The following is an 8,118-nucleotide window of genomic DNA, read 5'->3' as shown; positions in this document are numbered from 1 at the left end:
ACACAGTGGATACTTTCAAATATCTTGGATCAGTATTACCAGACCAAAATCATACCCACAAAGAAATTAAATGTCGACTAAAATAAGGAAATTCTTGTTATTATTCAGTTCAAAATATTTTGTCGTCGCGAATTCTCTCAATGAATTTAAAGTTTAAAATATATAAAATGATAATCATGCTTGTTATCCTTTATGGTTGTGAAACATGGTCGCTTACGCTGAGGGAAGAACGCAGACTGAAATTATTTGAGAATAAAATTCTGAGACGAATATTTCGACCCAAGAGGAACGGGAATGGGGAATGGCGGAAACTTCATAAGAAGGAACTACATAATTTATACGGTTTACCATACATCGTTAGAGTCATCAAGTCTAGGAAGCTCAGGTGAGCAGGTCATGTAGCCAGAATGGAAGAAAGTAGGAACGCTTTCAAAGTTTTAACTGGAAATCCAATCGGGAAAAGTCCATTAGGAAAACCTAGACCCAGATTGGAGGACAATATTAAGATGGATCTAGCAGAAATAGGAATACAGAGTAGAAATTGGATTGAATTGGATAAGGACAGAAGTCAATGGAGAGCTTTTGTGGCCATAGAGAAAGAGAGAGAGAGAATACATTTAAGTTAAGCACAACTGCACAACAAACATGAGTGAGTGGTTAGCTTTCGCGCTTCTATCGTGAAGTCCGGGATTCAACCCCCCATTCGACCATTTTGACAAAAGTTTTTCTTTATTTCATCTGTGAATGTAGAGATAGTGCGTGTACTGTGAGTCCTGGCTGACTTACTTGCTAATCGTTTTTAAATCTTTGTTATTATTAATTACTAGCAGTGATGGGTTTGCGATGAGGGTTAGGGTAGGGATATCTTTCGGATTGAAGCCTCTACCCCGAAATTACGGAATTTCTAAAACAAACTAAATATTAATTTTGCCTTTACTCATAAACTTTCAGCTGTCCTCAAATAAAAAATAGGAATTTTTAGAAAAAACTAAGCATTAATAAGAAAAGCCCCTCCCAAAATAATTTTCTAAATCCGCCACTGATTATCAGTATAAAATGGTCTTCAAGGTTGTATCTGGAAGATTATAGCTGAATATACAAACGAAACGAAATATTTGTTATGCCCGTACTCATAAACTTAAGCTCCTCTTAAATAAAAGTTAGAAATTTTTAGAAAAAAAAACAAACATTATTCAGAAAAAAAATCCCTCCCAAATATTTTTCTAAATCCCATACTGATTATTTCTATCAAATGGTATTCAAGGTTGTGTCCGGAAGATTATTGTTAAATCATTGCACAGTTACAGTATAACTGAAATGTGGAAGTACGTTCTGACAGACACATTGAAAAACGTACGCTCTGATGGATATATTGAAAAACATATGTTTAATTATGTGCTAGAAGCTAGAGTACTAAGCTCTAATAAGTGCAACACGGATGACTAAAAGAAAATGATCTAGAGAATTAAAAATGTCGATAATTCAGAAGTTAAAATAAATACGGTAGCTTTTAAAATTGCCTTCACATACTACATACTTTATGTTTACTTTAATTCATAAACCATGTGCTCCATCCATCATTATGGTGAATTCCAGAGCGAAATATGGCACTGAGGTCATGGAATCTTATTTAACTTTAGAGTATACTATAAGAAAGCTATTTAAACAGAAAAATCATGAAAATGAAAAAAAGCCAAAATTTCCAAAATTCTCGTTTTTCCCCCAAAAAAAGCCGGCTTTTTATGTGCAATAAACCATCGATTCAAAAAAGCCGGCTTTTTTGCATCTCTATACATTTGGCACCCGAGCGTGAGGCTCACATTCTACAACTTCGCGCCCGAGCTTTAGGGGCTAAGTATACGCTTATAGCGTAAGCCGAAAGGGTACCTACCTTGACACACCAACAGAAGTACAAGGGTAGAGCAGTAATTTTTCATTTTTTCTCCCTCTCTTATGCCGCGTGAAAGTTTTGAAATTCAGTTCCCTTGGTATCCAAGAACCTTGTTGAAGTGTCTAATATTTGTTTGAAAGTGGGTTTGATTATTATGAGTATAAATTGTTTCTTGTGTAGTTGCATAAGATTAGGGGGGAAAGATTTTGTGCTTTGGTAACTATTAGGCAATTAGAGTTTGTTTGTTTTGCTTTTGATTAAATGCCGTTAACAAGAGCTCAGACGCTCAAGATGGAAGAAGAATTTAGGTTAGACGAGTACGCTCAGCGTATTGAGCTGGAAGCGGAAGTAATTAGCGAAAATATTACCATCAATATGACAGAGAACGCAAATGAACTAGATAATTTGCATAGCATAACACGCGTTGACAGGGAAACAGAGAATGTAGCAGGTTTAGGAACCGGTGACATTCACCTACGTTCCGTTGACGTCACTGAGAAGGATAAAAGTGACCCAGCTGATGGACAGTGTGGCCAACCTGTACAGGAAAACACAGCTGATGCAACAAACAGAGAACACGCAGGAATACATACCGGAAGTCGAGTCGCTGAGACCGGAAGTGGGCAGTCCGGAGCTCAATTCGTGACAGCTGTAGACCTATCCAGGCTTTTAAACGGATTTCTGGAATCTATTTCGGCGAGAATGGAGTCGGCTAATGAAAAACTCGAGAAATCGTTTACTGCGAAAATATATTATTTTGTAGAAGAAAACAATAGGAAATTTGAACAATTGAACGATTCAATTGCTTCAGTGAATCAAAGACTTGACACCTCCAACATGGAGCTGCAGGCACAGCTAGTGTGTACAAGTCAGCGGATACAGGCTTCATTAGAGGAGGTTAGTGATAGGGTACAGTCTAATGAAGTCTCTATTACCTCCTGCAGTAGTGAGATACGCAGAGTTGAGCAGTCAGTGAAAGATGCTCAAAGTTCACTGGCAGTTCAGATCAACGACATGGAAAATCGATCCAAGGACCTAGGTGATAGGATAGGAGACCTCTCTACCAAACAAACAGAAGTTGACCATGCAGTAGAGCGCATGAACGTGAGAATGGAGAGAGTCGACAGATGTGTAGAAAACATTGTAGACAGTGAGGCCGAAATCAGAGCTGAACTTCAGACAGTGCAAAGCGAATTTGCACTGAGATCTGAAACCACAGCACAGCTGGGAGACAAAATCAAGGACCTCCGAGACGAAATGTCCCGTGAGATTCAAAAAGTGAGGCATAGTTCACGACTCGAGATGGAGACGCTACTAACCGCACGAGGCGGGTTGTCGTCTCGTTCAAGCAAAAACGAGACACAACAAACTGAGGAGAGAGTAGTCGTCGAAAGTGGTCCCAGCACGAGCTATTTGTTAGCCCCGCCTGTACTGTTGTCGAGCAACAGTAGGAAACCTGTGCCATTGACATCACGTGAGGGAGGACACGCAAACGTCCACACAGTTCAAAGTAGTGGCGAAGCAGCCCAACTCGCCACTGCAATGAGCTCATTCATGCACAGAGACCTAAAGTTGCCGTCATACAATGGAAACGAAGACGAGACAGCTACCCATAATTATTTAATAGACTTAGATAATTATTTTGAATTGACAGGGGTAGCGCCAGAGCACAGAGTTAGCTTCTTAACTCGCTCATTAAGAGGCATCAGCCTGCAGTGGTATAAGGTGATGCAACATAAGATCAAAGATTACGCTAGTTTCATTGAGGAATTTAAGAATAATTACTTAAGATCCGATCGTCTAGCATCCCTGCGTGCAACACTGTTGATGAGTCATTATGACCCCCTACTTTACAGACAGCCGAGTGAGTACCATCTCACCTAGTTGCAAAGAAATGCTGTTTTGGACCCTCCATTGTCCAAACAATATCGGTTGAAATTACTACCGAGACAGCTCCCTCAGGGGATCTGTAGGTGTTTAATTAGTGCGAAGCCACAAAGCATCTCAGAGCTGCTCGCGTTAGTAAACGAAGTTCAGTTGACGCACAGGGAGAACGGTAATCACCAGCAGCGACGCAACATAAACATGATTGAAGTGACAGAAAACAATCAATCAGCAGGGGGAACTTCAAGCGTAACTCGAGACGTAACAGAGCACAGCAGGGGCCGTATACTAGAAATAGTAGGGGCAGACTAGAACGGTCAAACGAGAATAGCGAGCCTAGTAATAATCCTCGTATTGAATCCCGACAGAATCGGTTCAGAGGCAGTGGAACTAGTTCGTATAGAGGTACTAGAGGTAGCAACAGAGGCAATAGGAATAGGCCTAACCACCAGACGAGACACCGCAGCGATGAACAAATACAGGTTCTCGAAGTGTACGATGCACGAGACGAGACTCGGGCAAGTACTTCGAGACCAATACAGTCGGACAATAACGGGCGTGTCCCGAATGCATCTCGTAACTGAGGACATTCGGCACACATTTGGAATCCCATTACCATAGAATCTCAGGATAGCGATTACACCACAATGAGGTCGAATTGTATTACTGAATGTGTGCTGGAAATTTCGAGTAACGAGACAGAAGAAAATGAGACATTGGTCAACTAAGTAGATGTAAATGCTAGCGACAGTTGTAATCAGTGCCAGGAAATTATTGAGAAACAACACTTTAAGGAAAATTTAGTCAATTTTGGTGCAAGTAGTGAGAAACTAGAATTAAGATTAAGAAATGGAAATGTAATACTGTTGAATTGAACTGAGTATGATCAAGCGAATGCCATTTTCGATAATTTACTAGATGCTAGTGATGACCTAGTTGTTAGAAATAACGTGATAACTTTACCGGAAATTGAAGTTATCGTGTTCGCTTAACCGGTACTTGGTCTGTTGGACTCAGGATCAAGTATCAATGCCATCAGTAGTGGATTGTGGCAAACAGTACAGGATAGTAACCCTAGCCCTGGGTTCCTTAGAACGAATAACATGAAGATAACATCACGTTCGTAAGTAATGTTGCTAAGATTCTTGGTCAAATTTTATTGCAAGTAACGATCAACGGAAAACAGTTTGAAACTGTGTCCCTAGTAGTGCAAGGGTTGAATAGAAAGTTGATTCTTAGTTCTCAGTTCTTTGCTGAGACTGACGATGTGTTAGACTATGGGAGAGGGGTGTTCAGTTTGAAGAAGCCAGCAGAAGTAGATATGAGTTTCAAAGATGTCGAAATATCAAATGAAGACCTAGTGCTAAGACATATTGAGGAAATTTTTAGTTTTGACGATCTCGAAGGCGGAGATCAACATAACGGTTATTCACTTGTAAGAGGTAGACAAGTTGGCACTCCTGAGATGGGTACAGTATTAGGGAAGAATAGGCTAGTTGAGAGCAACCCACCTGTAAAGTCGAAGGTTCGAGGATACCCGACACCCGCGGAGTTGGCCAGAACCGTGTTTTCCCCAGAAGAGTGGAAAAGTTTTCAAACACGCGCGACTGAGCGTGATATTAAAGAGCACGTAGATGGCTACACTGATCTCACTTACTTTCAGAGAGACGAACTCACCTCCCTCCTCATACGACATAAACAGCTGTTTAATGAGAAACCCGGATGCATTAAAGGTTATGAACATGAGATACACCTAACCGACACAAAACCGGTTCGTGCGAAAATGTTCCCGTTTGCTCATTGTTACCAGAATCAGTCCCGAATGAGATTCATCGTTTGCTAGCATGGGGAATCGTGAAAAAGGCTGCCACGCCATATAGCAATTCACTAGTAGTTGTACCGAAGAAGAATGGGAAGATACGACTATGTATCGATGGCCGACCCCTTTCCCGGATCTTTTGTGGAGAAACGGACCAACCAATCCCCGCCATTGATGTTCTACAAGAGTTGAGCGACAAAAATATTTTCTCAGTTTTCGATGCAGTAGATTTTTTCCAAGTACGTGTAAAAGAGGAATTTCAGAAGTATCTTGGATTTGTGCACGAAGGCATTTTGTATTGCTTCATCAGATTACCATTTGGTACGAAGACGTCTCTGTCTTCCTGTATAAGGGCACTTGATTTGGTACTTGGAGATGATGTAAAGAACTTTTGTCAAACGTACGTCGACGACCTAGCGGTAGGCTCGTACAATTTTAAACAGCATTTAGATCATCTACACCAAGTTTTCACTAGGCTAGAAACTGGTGGAATAACGCTAAGATTGAAGAAATGTGTTTTGCACGCACACATGTCAAACTTTTAGGTTTTGAATTACCTGCTGAAGGAATGAGAAAAGACAGGGAAAAGATAGAGAAAGTAGTAAACTTTAGACCTCCGAAGACGGTGAAGGAAGTTAGACAGTTGATAGGTTTCCTCCAATATTATCGCCCATTCAGTAATTGTTATTCTGAGGTACTTATTCCACTGTTTGATATTCTAAAGAAGAACACTAAGTTTAAATGGGGAAAGTGCATGATGATGCCTTAGACAAAATAAAGGAGATTTTCCAAGAAATCGTTCTAAAGAAGCCACTTCCAGATAAGGAGTTTATTTTAGAAGTGGATGCAAGTGATAGGAACTGTAATACTATCCTATATCAGATATACGACAATGGTGAAGACAGGATTATTAGGATGTCTTTAAAAGTTTTCAATAGTGTCCAGAGGGCGTATTCTATAACAGAGAAGGAACTTTTGAGTTTAGTAGACGGGGTTGCTAAATTCAAAAATTACTTAATATGAAGGAAATTTAAAGTACGCAGTGATCATCTATCACTGAAATTCATTTTGTATTGTCGACTGACAAATCAGCGTATTACACGCTGGGCCTTAGGGCTCGCGAATTTAAATTTTTCATTTGAATTTGTTCGCTCACGCGACAATAAAGCGGATTTTCATTCACGCTACCCAGCTCAGACTAGTAAAGTGACAGATTTTGATAGTAAGCCTGTTTTACGCGAGACATTAATGTCGTTGCTAGAAAAAGTTCCGTGTGAACTCCGGAAGTTAATTGCAGTGTTGCCAGAACTGCAATCGTCAGATCCATTTTACGGTCCTCTGAAGAAGTCGACGCAGAGTGCCGAAACTTCAAAAAAGATCAAAAGTCAACATCATGAATATGTTTTGTTTAGTGGTAGGTTATGTAAAAAAGATAAGGATGGTGTAAAGATTTGTATCCCAGGAGTTTTGGTTCGACCACTTCTGCAGTACCACCACGATGAAAGTGGGCACCTATCCGCTTCGAAGCTGATACCACGGCTTGCCGAAACATACACTTGGCCCAAAATGAAAGAACAGATGAGAAAATACTGCGGGTCCTGTGTCATCTGTCAGAAAGCTACTGCCCCACACACCTACATGTGTGGGCCACTAAACTCAATTATTCCCGAGAAGCCTGGCGTGTTCATTGCGGCTGAATTCTGTGGACCACTAGTGCGAGGTATTGGTGGTGTCCAATACATCCTTGTGTTTGTTGACGTTTTCTCTAAATTAGTTGGTCTTTTTGCATGTCGTCGCGCAACCACTCACACGGCCTTACAGAAGTTGAAACAGTTTCTCAAACTGTGTCCGCAGGCTAAAATTATATTCACGGACCATGGTTCCCAGTTCTGTAGTAATCAGTGGAAGATAGAGATCCAGGCCTTATGACTGAAGCATTACATGTCTTCTGCCTACTACCCTCAAGCAGAACCTGCAAGGACAGTAGTGAAGAGTACAACCAGGATGTTGAGAAAGTATTGCCATAACAATCAACGTTATTGGCCAAGACATTTAAGTAAAGTAGAAAGATGCTTAAATAGTGCTAAACATCTTAGTACAGGGTTTTCAGCTTATGAGCTGCATCTGGGAGTTTCGTCCACCGCTGACTTTGCAAGAATATTTGAGATACCCGAAGTCGAACTGCCAGTTGATAAGGATTACTTCGTAGAAGTAGCACACAAGAATTTAAAGAAGAATACAGCAGCAAGGAAGAAATACTTCGACTCTCATCATACTTTAGTGGAATATGATGTAGGGCAATTAGTGCTAGCACGTGTATTCCCGAAATCTGATGTTTTGGCCGGCATTTCAAAAAGGATACTATTAATGTATTCTGGGCCTTTGTTGATTCTCTTTAAAACTGATAAAAATGTGTATGTTCTCGCTGGCCCACAGACTAAAGTGGCAGTGATGAAAAGAAAAGCTTACTTGCTTAAGCGTTACCGAGAAAGAGAACCTGAAAGTCAGGGAAAAATTCCAGCAA

The sequence above is a fragment of the Thermobia domestica genome, chromosome 6, assembly GCF_964235325.1.
Source record: "Thermobia domestica chromosome 6, izTheDome1.hap1.1, whole genome shotgun sequence".
Lineage (NCBI taxonomy): Eukaryota > Metazoa > Arthropoda > Insecta > Zygentoma > Lepismatidae > Thermobia > Thermobia domestica.
The sequence above is the reverse complement of the archived record's forward strand: the minus strand, read 5'-3'. Positions refer to the sequence as shown.